At 47.3% G+C, this 15,348-nt stretch overlaps 8 non-coding genes and 2 pseudogenes across 8 annotated transcripts; all 10 read right to left on the bottom strand.

Moving 5' to 3' along the window:
- Positions 1-467: 467 nt before the first annotated feature.
- LOC146011933 (U2 spliceosomal RNA) lies at positions 468-658 on the bottom strand. The gene has a single exon (XR_014445112.1). It is a non-coding gene; the product is annotated as a U2 spliceosomal RNA (small nuclear RNA).
- Positions 659-2,603: 1,945 nt separating this feature from the next.
- On the bottom strand, positions 2,604-2,794 carry LOC146012323 (U2 spliceosomal RNA). Its single transcript, XR_014445491.1, has one exon. It is a non-coding gene; the product is annotated as a U2 spliceosomal RNA (small nuclear RNA).
- Positions 2,795-4,168: 1,374 nt separating this feature from the next.
- Positions 4,169-4,359, bottom strand: LOC146012322 (U2 spliceosomal RNA). The gene has a single exon (XR_014445490.1). It is a non-coding gene; the product is annotated as a U2 spliceosomal RNA (small nuclear RNA).
- Positions 4,360-5,733: 1,374 nt separating this feature from the next.
- Positions 5,734-5,924, bottom strand: LOC146012321 (U2 spliceosomal RNA). The gene has a single exon (XR_014445489.1). It is a non-coding gene; the product is annotated as a U2 spliceosomal RNA (small nuclear RNA).
- Positions 5,925-7,298: 1,374 nt separating this feature from the next.
- LOC146012320 (U2 spliceosomal RNA) lies at positions 7,299-7,489 on the bottom strand. The gene has a single exon (XR_014445488.1). It is a non-coding gene; the product is annotated as a U2 spliceosomal RNA (small nuclear RNA).
- A 1,373-nt stretch (positions 7,490-8,862) lies between these two features.
- LOC146012575 (U2 spliceosomal RNA) lies at positions 8,863-9,053 on the bottom strand. Its single transcript, XR_014445734.1, has one exon. It is a non-coding gene; the product is annotated as a U2 spliceosomal RNA (small nuclear RNA).
- A 1,374-nt stretch (positions 9,054-10,427) lies between these two features.
- Positions 10,428-10,618, bottom strand: LOC146012318 (U2 spliceosomal RNA). The gene has a single exon (XR_014445486.1). It is a non-coding gene; the product is annotated as a U2 spliceosomal RNA (small nuclear RNA).
- Positions 10,619-11,992: 1,374 nt separating this feature from the next.
- Positions 11,993-12,168, bottom strand: LOC146012660 (U2 spliceosomal RNA; annotated as a pseudogene).
- Positions 12,169-13,283: 1,115 nt separating this feature from the next.
- LOC146012765 (U2 spliceosomal RNA) lies at positions 13,284-13,420 on the bottom strand (annotated as a pseudogene).
- Positions 13,421-14,794: 1,374 nt separating this feature from the next.
- Positions 14,795-14,985, bottom strand: LOC146012317 (U2 spliceosomal RNA). Its single transcript, XR_014445485.1, has one exon. It is a non-coding gene; the product is annotated as a U2 spliceosomal RNA (small nuclear RNA).
- Between the last annotated feature and the right edge of the window lie 363 nt (positions 14,986-15,348).

Genomic DNA, 15,348 nt, shown 5'->3' with positions numbered 1-15,348 from the left:
AGATCAAGAAAGAAAAAGCAAAAAAAAAAACAAGCCATTTCAAATGGAGAGGGAGGGGGGTCCAAAAATGCCATTGCTGTGATCCAGTTGATGTTTCCGTGGAAAGATCGTAGGTAAGTCACATAGTGTTTGCCTATTTTTTGGGAGGTCGCAGCGATTGATAAGTCATTTAATTTAGGCAGGCTTCCGGTCTTTTGGCTAGGCCGCATATGCTGATATCAAGTGTAGTGTCACGTAAAAATATTTAACTGCCTCGATTCCAGAAAGTACAATTCAAGGAGTCAAGAAATAGTCACAAAATGATACACTGGAGGCAGGATTTCAAAGTATTTATGCACAAGGGTTAAACCTTGAAGCAGCAAATGCATGCATTTCTAAATACAAAGTTAGTACAAAGGTGCACAAACAATTGATACTCCAAATTAAGTGCCAGGAATGGAAATAGTCTTTTTTTGGATAACAGATTAGGAAGGTGCACCGGTCCTGGAAGTACTGCAATACCAGGTCAATGCGTGGAGTGGACAGAGCAAGCTCTTCTTCCATCTCCCTGTTCTAAAAATCCATTTAATATATTGCCCCCAGATAGGGGGCGTATCAGATATTAAACTGATAAGAACAGATACTACACTTGATCTTAGCCAAAAGGCCGAGAAGCGATAACCCGAATGGGGTCCCAGCAAAGCGCGCGAACCGGAATTCGGCCACCAACACTGGTGCAGAAGAGATCAGCACCACGGACACATCTAACACACACACATCACTTCTATGTCGTTGCAGTCTGAAAGATACCTGGCTGTACGGCAGGTGTGAATAGGACTTGAAGTGCTGGACAGGGACCGGAGGACGAGTAGCCATCCAACTGATTTTGTGATTAGGTCGTCGGCGGGCGGGCAGGGTGCCTCAGCTGGGTAGGAGGCCAAATTTGCATGTGCTCCGCCCCGTCTGTTGACGTCGCGTCAACAGACACACACCCACTAGGCAGACGACCAACAGGCAAGCAGCAGCAGCCAGCTGTCTCCTCGCTCTTTGCTGCTGCATGCCTGTGTCCCTGACGAACTGCTGCTGAGTAAATCAATCAGCTAGCTGCTGCAGAGGAGAAGGAGGAATCTTGCACAATCAGGTGCAATGACGGCTTTCCTGTTTTGAGCCCATTCAGCAGCAGTAGTAGACAGTCAGATGGACAGGCATTCATGTGGCAGGACCCTTTGTGTGACATCACAATCTGCCCTCTATGACATCACAAGCTGCTCACTCGGAATCCGGCGGAACCTGACAGCCAGACAGTCACTTGGAACAGACAGGCAGACAGGACAGTCATGTGTAGGTGAGCTGGGTGGGCCAATGTTTTCTTTTATTGGCAGTTACCACCCAAATGATGGTCCGAAGAAGGTAAGTGATACTTTTTCTAAATCCCCCTCTCAATGATCATCAATTGTTGGGCTCGGCAAAAAAAAATGGAAGAGGAAAAAAAATTCCCAAAACAAAAGAGAGGAAAGAGGAAAAAAATTTCCCAAAACAAAAGAGAGAGAAAAGAGAGCGCAAAAAGAAAAGAAAAAAAATATAAGAGATCAAGAAAGAAAAAGCAAAAAAAAAACCAAGCCATTTCAAATGGAGAGGGAGGGGGGTCCAAAAATGCCATTGCTGTGATCCAGTTGATGTTTCCGTGGAAAGATCGTAGGTAAGTCACATAGGCCCTTATTCTGGTTGGTGCGGTCGAGCCGCATATGCGGCTCCGACCGCACCAGACGTATCCCCGCCCACACTACGGATCGCCACGGCCGTCCGTACACGGACGGCTGGCGATCCGCACGAAAATGGTGGAGGCGTACGCCTCCACCATGGTGGGAGCTGCCCCCTGCATTCGATGGTCGACGACCATCGAAGGCAGGGCCGCACGCCGCGGCAGCTCCCGCAAGCTGAGACCACACGGACAATCGTCCGTGTGGTAGCTTGTATGGGGGCTGAAAGCTGACATCCGGCGACGTCAGCTTTCCGCCCCCATGAGTGGCGTCATGCCCTCATTACCATGCGTACGCCCCGCGTTTGCATGGGAACGCCCATGAAACGCGGGGCGTATACATAGGGAAATGAGGGACTGAAGCCCCTCACGCCCCTATACGCCCCCTTTGCGGCGTCTAATTTTTTTAAACGGAGAATTCCCCTGCACATGCGCAGAGTGAACTCTGCGCATGTGCAGAGAGAAAACATCGGCGGTACGGCCGCATGCGGGCCGTACCGCATCAATCAGAATAAGGGCCATAGTGTTTGCCTATTTTTTGGGAGGTCGCAGCGATTGATAAGTCATTTAATTTAGGCAGGCTTCCGGTCTTTTGGCTAGGCCGCATATGCTGATATCAAGTGTAGTGTCACGTAAAAATATTTAACTGCCTCGATTCCAGAAAGTACAATTCAAGGAGTCAAGAAATAGTCACAAAATGATACACTGGAGGCAGGATTTCAAAGTATTTATGCACAAGGGTTAAACCTTGAAGCAGCAAATGCATGCATTTCTAAATACAAAGTTAGTACAAAGGTGCACAAACAATTGATACTCCAAATTAAGTGCCAGGAATGGAAATAGTCTTTTTTTGGATAACAGATTAGGAAGGTGCACCGGTCCTGGAAGTACTGCAATACCAGGTCAATGCGTGGAGTGGACAGAGCAAGCTCTTCTTCCATCTCCCTGTTCTAAAAATCCATTTAATATATGGCCCCCAGATAGGGGGCGTATCAGATATTAAACTGATAAGAACAGATACTACACTTGATCTTAGCCAAAAGGCCGAGAAGCGATAACCCGAATGGGGTCCCAGCAAAGCGCGCAAACCGGAATTCGGCCACCAACACTGGTGCAGAAGAGATCAGCACCACGGACACATCTAACACACACACATCACTTCTATGTCGTTGCAGTCTGAAAGATACCTGGCTGTACGGCAGGTGTGAATAGGACTTGAAGTGCTGGACAGGGACCGGAGGACGAGTAGCCATCCAACTGATTTTGTGATTAGGTCGTCGGCGGGCGGGCAGGGTGCCTCAGCTGGGTAGGAGGCCAAATTTGCATGTGCTCCGCCCCGTCTGTTGACGTCGCGTCAACAGACACACACCCACTAGGCAGACGACCAACAGGCAAGCAGCAGCAGCCAGCTGTCTCCTCGCTCTTTGCTGCTGCATGCCTGTGTCCCTGACGAACTGCTGCTGAGTAAATCAATCAGCTAGCTGCTGCAGAGGAGAAGGAGGAATCTTGCACAATCAGGTGCAATGACGGCTTTCCTGTTTTGAGCCCATTCAGCAGCAGTAGTAGACAGTCAGATGGACAGGCATTCATGTGGCAGGACCCTTTGTGTGACATCACAATCTGCCCTCTATGACATCACAAGCTGCTCACTCGGAATCCGGCGGAACCTGACAGCCAGACAGTCACTTGGAACAGACAGGCAGACAGGACAGTCATGTGTAGGTGAGCTGGGTGGGCCAATGTTTTCTTTTATTGGCAGTTACCACCCAAATGATGGTCCGAAGAAGGTAAGTGATACTTTTTCTAAATCCCCCTCTCAATGATCATCAATTGTTGGGCTCGGCAAAAAAAAATGGAAGAGGAAAAAAAATTCCCAAAACAAAAGAGAGGAAAGAGGAAAAAAATTTCCCAAAACAAAAGAGAGAGAAAAGAGAGCGCAAAAAGAAAAGAAAAAAAATATAAGAGATCAAGAAAGAAAAAGCAAAAAAAAAACCAAGCCATTTCAAATGGAGAGGGAGGGGGGTCCAAAAATGCCATTGCTGTGATCCAGTTGATGTTTCCGTGGAAAGATCGTAGGTAAGTCACATAGTGTTTGCCTATTTTTTGGGAGGTCGCAGCGATTGATAAGTCATTTAATTTAGGCAGGCTTCCGGTCTTTTGGCTAGGCCGCATATGCTGATATCAAGTGTAGTGTCACGTAAAAATATTTAACTGCCTCGATTCCAGAAAGTACAATTCAAGGAGTCAAGAAATAGTCACAAAATGATACACTGGAGGCAGGATTTCAAAGTATTTATGCACAAGGGTTAAACCTTGAAGCAGCAAATGCATGCATTTCTAAATACAAAGTTAGTACAAAGGTGCACAAACAATTGATACTCCAAATTAAGTGCCAGGAATGGAAATAGTCTTTTTTTGGATAACAGATTAGGAAGGTGCACCGGTCCTGGAAGTACTGCAATACCAGGTCAATGCGTGGAGTGGACAGAGCAAGCTCTTCTTCCATCTCCCTGTTCTAAAAATCCATTTAATATATGGCCCCCAGATAGGGGGCGTATCAGATATTAAACTGATAAGAACAGATACTACACTTGATCTTAGCCAAAAGGCCGAGAAGCGATAACCCGAATGGGGTCCCAGCAAAGCGCGCGAACCGGAATTCGGCCACCAACACTGGTGCAGAAGAGATCAGCACCACGGACACATCTAACACACACACATCACTTCTATGTCGTTGCAGTCTGAAAGATACCTGGCTGTACGGCAGGTGTGAATAGGACTTGAAGTGCTGGACAGGGACCGGAGGACGAGTAGCCATCCAACTGATTTTGTGATTAGGTCGTCGGCGGGCGGGCAGGGTGCCTCAGCTGGGTAGGAGGCCAAATTTGCATGTGCTCCGCCCCGTCTGTTGACGTCGCGTCAACAGACACACACCCACTAGGCAGACGACCAACAGGCAAGCAGCAGCAGCCAGCTGTCTCCTCGCTCTTTGCTGCTGCATGCCTGTGTCCCTGACGAACTGCTGCTGAGTAAATCAATCAGCTAGCTGCTGCAGAGGAGAAGGAGGAATCTTGCACAATCAGGTGCAATGACGGCTTTCCTGTTTTGAGCCCATTCAGCAGCAGTAGTAGACAGTCAGATGGACAGGCATTCATGTGGCAGGACCCTTTGTGTGACATCACAATCTGCCCTCTATGACATCACAAGCTGCTCACTCGGAATCCGGCGGAACCTGACAGCCAGACAGTCACTTGGAACAGACAGGCAGACAGGACAGTCATGTGTAGGTGAGCTGGGTGGGCCAATGTTTTCTTTTATTGGCAGTTACCACCCAAATGATGGTCCGAAGAAGGTAAGTGATACTTTTTCTAAATCCCCCTCTCAATGATCATCAATTGTTGGGCTCGGCAAAAAAAAATGGAAGAGGAAAAAAAATTCCCAAAACAAAAGAGAGGAAAGAGGAAAAAAATTTCCCAAAACAAAAGAGAGAGAAAAGAGAGCGCAAAAAGAAAATAAAAAAAATATAAGAGATCAAGAAAGAAAAAGCAAAAAAAAAACCAAGCCATTTCAAATGGAGAGGGAGGGGTGTCCAAAAATGCCATTGCTGTGATCCAGTTGATGTTTCCGTGGAAAGATCGTAGGTAAGTCACATAGTGTTTGCCTATTTTTTGGGAGGTCGCAGCGATTGATAAGTCATTTAATTTAGGCAGGCTTCCGGTCTTTTGGCTAGGCCGCATATGCTGATATCAAGTGTAGTGTCACGTAAAAATATTTAACTGCCTCGATTCCAGAAAGTACAATTCAAGGAGTCAAGAAATAGTCACAAAATGATACACTGGAGGCAGGATTTCAAAGTATTTATGCACAAGGGTTAAACCTTGAAGCAGCAAATGCATGCATTTCTAAATACAAAGTTAGTACAAAGGTGCACAAACAATTGATACTCCAAATTAAGTGCCAGGAATGGAAATAGTCTTTTTTTGGATAACAGATTAGGAAGGTGCACCGGTCCTGGAAGTACTGCAATACCAGGTCAATGCGTGGAGTGGACAGAGCAAGCTCTTCTTCCATCTCCCTGTTCTAAAAATCCATTTAATATATGGCCCCCAGATAGGGGGCGTATCAGATATTAAACTGATAAGAACAGATACTACACTTGATCTTAGCCAAAAGGCCGAGAAGCGATAACCCGAATGGGGTCCCAGCAAAGCGCGCGAACCGGAATTCGGCCACCAACACTGGTGCAGAAGAGATCAGCACCACGGACACATCTAACACACACACATCACTTCTATGTCGTTGCAGTCTGAAAGATACCTGGCTGTACGGCAGGTGTGAATAGGACTTGAAGTGCTGGACAGGGACCGGAGGACGAGTAGCCATCCAACTGATTTTGTGATTAGGTCGTCGGCGGGCGGGCAGGGTGCCTCAGCTGGGTAGGAGGCCAAATTTGCATGTGCTCCGCCCCGTCTGTTGACGTCGCGTCAACAGACACACACCCACTAGGCAGACGACCAACAGGCAAGCAGCAGCAGCCAGCTGTCTCCTCGCTCTTTGCTGCTGCATGCCTGTGTCCCTGACGAACTGCTGCTGAGTAAATCAATCAGCTAGCTGCTGCAGAGGAGAAGGAGGAATCTTGCACAATCAGGTGCAATGACGGCTTTCCTGTTTTGAGCCCATTCAGCAGCAGTAGTAGACAGTCAGATGGACAGGCATTCATGTGGCAGGACCCTTTGTGTGACATCACAATCTGCCCTCTATGACATCACAAGCTGCTCACTCGGAATCCGGCGGAACCTGACAGCCAGACAGTCACTTGGAACAGACAGGCAGACAGGACAGTCATGTGTAGGTGAGCTGGGTGGGCCAATGTTTTCTTTTATTGGCAGTTACCACCCAAATGATGGTCCGAAGAAGGTAAGTGATACTTTTTCTAAATCCCCCTCTCAATGATCATCAATTGTTGGGCTCGGCAAAAAAAAATGGAAGAGGAAAAAAAATTCCCAAAACAAAAGAGAGGAAAGAGGAAAAAAATTTCCCAAAACAAAAGAGAGAGAAAAGAGAGCGCAAAAAGAAAAGAAAAAAAATATAAGAGATCAAGAAAGAAAAAGCAAAAAAAAAACCAAGCCATTTCAAATGGAGAGGGAGGGGGGTCCAAAAATGCCATTGCTGTGATCCAGTTGATGTTTCCGTGGAAAGATCGTAGGTAAGTCACATAGTGTTTGCCTATTTTTTGGGAGGTCGCAGCGATTGATAAGTCATTTAATTTAGGCAGGCTTCCGGTCTTTTGGCTAGGCCGCATATGCTGATATCAAGTGTAGTGTCACGTAAAAATATTTAACTGCCTCGATTCCAGAAAGTACAATTCAAGGAGTCAAGAAGTAGTCACAAAATGATACACTGGAGGCAGGATTTCAAAGTATTTATGCACAAGGGTTAAACCTTGAAGCAGCAAATGCATGCATTTCTAAATACAAAGTTAGTACAAAGGTGCACAAACAATTGATACTCCAAATTAAGTGCCAGGAATGGAAATAGTCTTTTTTTGGATAACAGATTAGGAAGGTGCACCGGTCCTGGAAGTACTGCAATACCAGGTCAATGCGTGGAGTGGACAGAGCAAGCTCTTCTTCCATCTCCCTGTTCTAAAAATCCATTTAATATATGGCCCCCAGATAGGGGGCGTATCAGATATTAAACTGATAAGAACAGATACTACACTTGATCTTAGCCAAAAGGCCGAGAAGCGATAACCCGAATGGGGTCCCAGCAAAGCGCGCGAACCGGAATTCGGCCACCAACACTGGTGCAGAAGAGATCAGCACCACGGACACATCTAACACACACACATCACTTCTATGTCGTTGCAGTCTGAAAGATACCTGGCTGTACGGCAGGTGTGAATAGGACTTGAAGTGCTGGACAGGGACCGGAGGACGAGTAGCCATCCAACTGATTTTGTGATTAGGTCGTCGGCGGGCGGGCAGGGTGCCTCAGCTGGGTAGGAGGCCAAATTTGCATGTGCTCCGCCCCGTCTGTTGACGTCGCGTCAACAGACACACACCCACTAGGCAGACGACCAACAGGCAAGCAGCAGCAGCCAGCTGTCTCCTCGCTCTTTGCTGCTGCATGCCTGTGTCCCTGACGAACTGCTGCTGAGTAAATCAATCAGCTAGCTGCTGCAGAGGAGAAGGAGGAATCTTGCACAATCAGGTGCAATGACGGCTTTCCTGTTTTGAGCCCATTCAGCAGCAGTAGTAGACAGTCAGATGGACAGGCATTCATGTGGCAGGACCCTTTGTGTGACATCACAATCTGCCCTCTATGACATCACAAGCTGCTCACTCGGAATCCGGCGGAACCTGACAGCCAGACAGTCACTTGGAACAGACAGGCAGACAGGACAGTCATGTGTAGGTGAGCTGGGTGGGCCAATGTTTTCTTTTATTGGCAGTTACCACCCAAATGATGGTCCGAAGAAGGTAAGTGATACTTTTTCTAAATCCCCCTCTCAATGATCATCAATTGTTGGGCTCGGCAAAAAAAAATGGAAGAGGAAAAAAAATTCCCAAAACAAAAGAGAGGAAAGAGGAAAAAAATTTCCCAAAACAAAAGAGAGAGAAAAGAGAGCGCAAAAAGAAAAGAAAAAAAATATAAGAGATCAAGAAAGAAAAAGCAAAAAAAAAACCAAGCCATTTCAAATGGAGAGGGAGGGGGGTCCAAAAATGCCATTGCTGTGATCCAGTTGATGTTTCCGTGGAAAGATCGTAGGTAAGTCACATAGTGTTTGCCTATTTTTTGGGAGGTCGCAGCGATTGATAAGTCATTTAATTTAGGCAGGCTTCCGGTCTTTTGGCTAGGCCGCATATGCTGATATCAAGTGTAGTGTCACGTAAAAATATTTAACTGCCTCGATTCCAGAAAGTACAATTCAAGGAGTCAAGAAATAGTCACAAAATGATACACTGAGGCAGGATTTCAAAGTATTTATGCACAAGGGTTAAACCTTGAAGCAGCAAATGCATGCATTTCTAAATACAAAGTTAGTACAAAGGTGCACAAACAATTGATACTCCAAATTAAGTGCCAGGAATGGAAATAGTCTTTTTTTGGATAACAGATTAGGAAGGTGCACCGGTCCTGGAAGTACTGCAATACCAGGTCAATGCGTGGAGTGGACAGAGCAAGCTCTTCTTCCATCTCCCTGTTCTAAAAATCCATTTAATATATGGCCCCCAGATAGGGGGCGTATCAGATATTAAACTGATAAGAACAGATACTACACTTGATCTTAGCCAAAAGGCCGAGAAGCGCTAACCCGAATGGGGTCCCAGCAAAGCGCGCGAACCGGAATTCGGCCACCAACACTGGTGCAGAAGAGATCAGCACCACGGACACATCTAACACACACACATCACTTCTATGTCGTTGCAGTCTGAAAGATACCTGGCTGTACGGCAGGTGTGAATAGGACTTGAAGTGCTGGACAGGGACCGGAGGACGAGTAGCCATCCAACTGATTTTGTGATTAGGTCGTCGGCGGGCGGGCAGGGTGCCTCAGCTGGGTAGGAGGCCAAATTTGCATGTGCTCCGCCCCGTCTGTTGACGTCGCGTCAACAGACACACACCCACTAGGCAGACGACCAACAGGCAAGCAGCAGCAGCCAGCTGTCTCCTCGCTCTTTGCTGCTGCATGCCTGTGTCCCTGACGAACTGCTGCTGAGTAAATCAATCAGCTAGCTGCTGCAGAGGAGAAGGAGGAATCTTGCACAATCAGGTGCAATGACGGCTTTCCTGTTTTGAGCCCATTCAGCAGCAGTAGTAGACAGTCAGATGGACAGGCATTCATGTGGCAGGACCCTTTGTGTGACATCACAATCTGCCCTCTATGACATCACAAGCTGCTCACTCGGAATCCGGCGGAACCTGACAGCCAGACAGTCACTTGGAACAGACAGGCAGACAGGACAGTCATGTGTAGGTGAGCTGGGTGGGCCAATGTTTTCTTTTATTGGCAGTTACCACCCAAATGATGGTCCGAAGAAGGTAAGTGATACTTTTTCTAAATCCCCCTCTCAATGATCATCAATTGTTGGGCTCGGCAAAAAAAAATGGAAGAGGAAAAAAAATTCCCAAAACAAAAGAGAGGAAAGAGGAAAAAAATTTCCCAAAACAAAAGAGAGAGAAAAGAGAGCGCAAAAAGAAAAGAAAAAAAATATAAGAGATCAAGAAAGAAAAAGCAAAAAAAAAACCAAGCCATTTCAAATGGAGAGGGAGGGGGGTCCAAAAATGCCATTGCTGTGATCCAGTTGATGTTTCCGTGGAAAGATCGTAGGTAAGTCACATAGTGTTTGCCTATTTTTTGGGAGGTCGCAGCGATTGATAAGTCATTTAATTTAGGCAGGCTTCCGGTCTTTTGGCTAGGCCGCATATGCTGATATCAAGTGTAGTGTCACGTAAAAATATTTAACTGCCTCGATTCCAGAAAGTACAATTCAAGGAGTCAAGAAATAGTCACAAAATGATACACTGGAGGCAGGATTTCAAAGAAATTATGCACAAGGGTTAAACCTTGAAGCAGCAAATGCATGCATTTCTAAATACAAAGTTAGTACAAAGGTGCACAAACAATTGATACTCCAAATTAAGTGCCAGGAATGGAAATAGTCTTTTTTTGGATAACAGATTAGGAAGGTGCACCGGTCCTGGAAGTACTGCAATACCAGGTCAATGCGTGGAGTGGACAGAGCAAGCTCTTCTTCCATCTCCCTGTTCTAAAAATCCATTTAATATATGGCCCCCAGATAGGGGGCGTATCAGATATTAAACTGATAAGAACAGATACTACACTTGATCTTAGCCAAAAGGCCGAGAAGCGATAACCCGAATGGGGTCCCAGCAAAGCGCGCGAACCGGAATTCGGCCACCAACACTGGTGCAGAAGAGATCAGCACCACGGACACATCTAACACACACACATCACTTCTATGTCGTTGCAGTCTGAAAGATACCTGGCTGTACGGCAGGTGTGAATAGGACTTGAAGTGCTGGACAGGGACCGGAGGACGAGTAGCCATCCAACTGATTTTGTGATTAGGTCGTCGGCGGGCGGGCAGGGTGCCTCAGCTGGGTAGGAGGCCAAATTTGCATGTGCTCCGCCCCGTCTGTTGACGTCGCGTCAACAGACACACACCCACTAGGCAGACGACCAACAGGCAAGCAGCAGCAGCCAGCTGTCTCCTCGCTCTTTGCTGCTGCATGCCTGTGTCCCTGACGAACTGCTGCTGAGTAAATCAATCAGCTAGCTGCTGCAGAGGAGAAGGAGGAATCTTGCACAATCAGGTGCAATGACGGCTTTCCTGTTTTGAGCCCATTCAGCAGCAGTAGTAGACAGTCAGATGGACAGGCATTCATGTGGCAGGACCCTTTGTGTGACATCACAATCTGCCCTCTATGACATCACAAGCTGCTCACTCGGAATCCGGCGGAACCTGACAGCCAGACAGTCACTTGGAACAGACAGGCAGACAGGACAGTCATGTGTAGGTGAGCTGGGTGGGCCAATGTTTTCTTTTATTGGCAGTTACCACCCAAATGATGGTCCGAAGAAGGTAAGTGATACTTTTTCTAAATCCCCCTCTCAATGATCATCAATTGTTGGGCTCGGCAAAAAAAAATGGAAGAGGAAAAAAAATTCCCAAAACAAAAGAGAGGAAAGAGGAAAAAAATTTCCCAAAACAAAAGAGAGAGAAAAGAGAGCGCAAAAAGAAAAGAAAAAAAATATAAGAGATCAAGAAAGAAAAAGCAAAAAAAAAACCAAGCCATTTCAAATGGAGAGGGAGGGGGGTCCAAAAATGCCATTGCTGTGATCCAGTTGATGTTTCCGTGGAAAGATCGTAGGTAAGTCACATAGTGTTTGCCTATTTTTTGGGAGGTCGCAGCGATTGATAAGTCATTTAATTTAGGCAGGCTTCCGGTCTTTTGGCTAGGCCGCATATGCTGATATCAAGTGTAGTGTCACGTAAAAATATTTAACTGCCTCGATTCCAGAAAGTACAATTCAAGGAGTTAAGAAATAGTCACAAAATGATACACTGGAGGCAGGATTTCAAAGTATTTATGCACAAGGGTTAAACCTTGAAGCAGCAAATGCATGCATTTCTAAATACAAAGTTAGTACAAAGGTGCACAAACAATTGATACTCCAAATTAAGTGCCAGGAATGGAAATAGTCTTTTTTTGGATAACAGATTAGGAAGGTGCACCGGTCCTGGAAGTACTGCAATACCAGGTCAATGCGTGGAGTGGACAGAGCAAGCTCTTCTTCCATCTCCCTGTTCTAAAAATCCATTTAATATATGGCCCCCAGATAGGGGGCGTATCAGATATTAAACTGATAAGAACAGATGAGTTTGAAGAAACTCAGGGAGCCCGAGGTGTGCTCCCACCACCACCAGTGCTGTGCCTAAACACGTGCAAAGGGGGCAGCCGTACGAACGTGTGGCCCTCTCCCAAAGGAGAAAGGCCCCATGGTTCCCCTAACCCCCCTCAACCATAAGGCCAAGGAAGGGAAAAAAGGGATCGGTGGGTCCTCTTCGCCGAAGCTTAGAGAGACCCGCTTTTCCTCCACCCCCGGAAGGGTTTCGGACGGTGGGTCCTCCGCAGCCCGTGCTTTGGAGAGACCCGACTTAGGCTTCCCTCCGCCTTGCGGCTCGGGGTTGCCCTCGAGGGGACCGGGACTCTCCCCAAAAGGTGAAGAGTCCCAGCCACGTTTGGGGAACGGAAGGCCCGTTAGGGACAGCCGCACTACCCAAATCAAAAAAACGTGACAAACTAACGAAAAACGTGAAGTGCTCAAAAGTGCAAATCAAAGAAATAAATAAAAGAGGCCCTAGCCAGAAGGCCGGGGTGGGGGTGTAAAAAATTGTCCTACCCCATCCAAAAGGACGAGGTAAGGACGTGTAGCCTAACCTAGAGGGAAGTGCGCAGTGTGTGTGCCATAAAGTGCATGGTGCTGGACACCAGTGCAGATCAGGCACCCCCGAGTTTCCCCGGGGGCACAGTGCAGCCTCGGGCTCCAGGCAGCCGACCCTTCGGCGTCCGACCAAGCTTTTCTCCGTCTCACCAGCAGGCATTTTCCAGCCCCTGGCATGGGAATGGGTACTCCACTGGGCCTTTCGAAAGACTCCCTTAGGGGCTGCACCCCCTCCGGAAGAGCAATCTACTCAGTCCCAGTGTTTCTCCGCTCCCAGGGTTAAGGTACTAAGCTGGGCCTTTCGCGGTCTCCCCATCAGAGGCTACGAACCTCTGGAACAGGAGCCATCTACTCAGTCCCAACCTTTCTCCGCTCCCTGGGATTGGATACTAGACTGAGCCTTTCGCTGACTCATCCTTCGGGGGCTACAAACCCCGTCAAGAGAGTCAAACTACTAGGCCCAGTGTTTCTCCCCCCCTCTTACCAGTGGATTTACGGAAACAACACCTCCTACCAAAGGCAGAGGTGAAGATACTCAGTGAGACTTTTCACTACTCCCGGGAAAAAACAGAGGGGTCCCACACCCTCCGCCCATCAGAGCAGCTACTCAGTCTCACCTTTCTCTATTCTCTGCCAGAGGCCAGTCCATACCCAACTGATAAGAACAAATACTACACTTGATCTTAGCCAAAAGGCCGAGAAGCGATAACCCGAATGGGGTCCCAGCAAAGCGCGCGAACCGGAATTCGGCCACCAACACTGGTGCAGAAGAGATCAGCACCACGGACACATCTAACACACACACATCACTTCTATGTCGTTGCAGTCTGAAAGATACCTGGCTGTACGGCAGGTGTGAATAGGACTTGAAGTGCTGGACAGGGACCGGAGGACGAGTAGCCATCCAACTGATTTTGTGATTAGGTCGTCGGAGGGCGGGCAGGGTGCCTCAGCTGGGTAGGAGGCCAAATTTGCATGTGCTCCGCCCCGTCTGTTGACGTCGCGTCAACAGACACACACCCACTAGGCAGACGACCAACAGGCAAGCAGCAGCAGCCAGCTGTCTCCTCGCTCTTTGCTGCTGCATGCCTGTGTCCCTGACGAACTGCTGCTGAGTAAATCAATCAGCTAGCTGCTGCAGAGGAGAAGGAGGAATCTTGCACAATCAGGTGCAATGACGGCTTTCCTGTTTTGAGCCCATTCAGCAGCAGTAGTAGACAGTCAGATGGACAGGCATTCATGTGGCAGGACCCTTTGTGTGACATCACAATCTGCCCTCTATGACATCACAAGCTGCTCACTCGGAATCCGGCGGAACCTGACAGCCAGACAGTCACTTGGAACAGACAGGCAGACAGGGCAGTCATGTGTAGGTGAGCTGGGTGGGCCAATGTTTTCTTTTATTGGCAGTTACCACCCAAATGATGGTCCGAAGAAGGTAAGTGATACTTTTTCTAAATCCCCCTCTCAATGATCATCAATTGTTGGGCTCGGCAAAAAAAAATGGAAGAGGAAAAAAAATTCCCAAAACAAAAGAGAGGAAAGAGGAAAAAAATTTCCCAAAACAAAAGAGAGAGAAAAGAGAGCGCAAAAAGAAAAGAAAAAAAATATAAGAGATCAAGAAAGAAAAAGCAAAAAAAAACCCAAGCCATTTCAAATGGAGAGGGAGGGGGGTCCAAAAATGCCATTGCTGTGATCCAGTTGATGTTTCCGTGGAAAGATCGTAGGTAAGTCACATAGTGTTTGCCTATTTTTTGGGAGGTCGCAGCGATTGATAAGTCATTTAATTTAGGCAGGCTTCCGGTCTTTTGGCTAGGCCGCATATGCTGATATCAAGTGTAGTGTCACGTAAAAATATTTAACTGCCTCGATTCCAGAAAGTACAATTCAAGGAGTCAAGAAATAGTCACAAAATGATACACTGGAGGCAGGATTTCAAAGTATTTATGCACAAGGGTTAAACCTTGAAGCAGCAAATGCATGCATTTCTAAATACAAAGTTAGTACAAAGGTGCACAAACAATTGATACTCCAAATTAAGTGCCAGGAATGGAAATAGTCTTTTTTTGGATAACAGATTAGGAAGGTGCACCGGTCCTGGAAGTACTGCAATACCAGGTCAATGCGTGGAGTGGACAGAGCAAGCTCTTCTTCCATCTCCCTGTTCTAAAAATCCATTTAATATATGGCCCCCAGATAGGGGGCGTATCAGATATTAAACTGATAAGAACAGATACTACACTTGATCTTAGCCAAAAGGCCGAGAAGCGATAACCCGAATGGGGTCCCAGCAAAGCGCGCGAACCGGAATTCGGCCACCAACACTGGTGCAGAAGAGATCAGCACCACGGACACATCTAACACACACACATCACTTCTATGTCGTTGCAGTCTGAAAGATACCTGGCTGTACGGCAGGTGTGAATAGGACTTGAAGTGCTGGACAGGGACCGGAGGACGAGTAGCCATCCAACTGATTTTGTGATTAGGTCGTCGGCGGGCGGGCAGGGTGCCTCAGCTGGGTAGGAGGCCAAATTTGCATGTGCTCCGCCCCGTCTGTTGACGTCGCGTCAACAGACACACACCCACTAGGCAGATGACCAACAGGCAAGCAGCAGCAGCCAGCTGTCTCCTC

This window comes from Crinia signifera, chromosome 6 (genome assembly GCF_055691185.1).
Source record: "Crinia signifera chromosome 6, ASM5569118v1, whole genome shotgun sequence".
NCBI lineage: Eukaryota > Metazoa > Chordata > Amphibia > Anura > Myobatrachidae > Crinia > Crinia signifera.
Note: the sequence above shows the minus strand (reverse complement) of the source record. Positions and strands in the feature narration are given on the sequence as shown.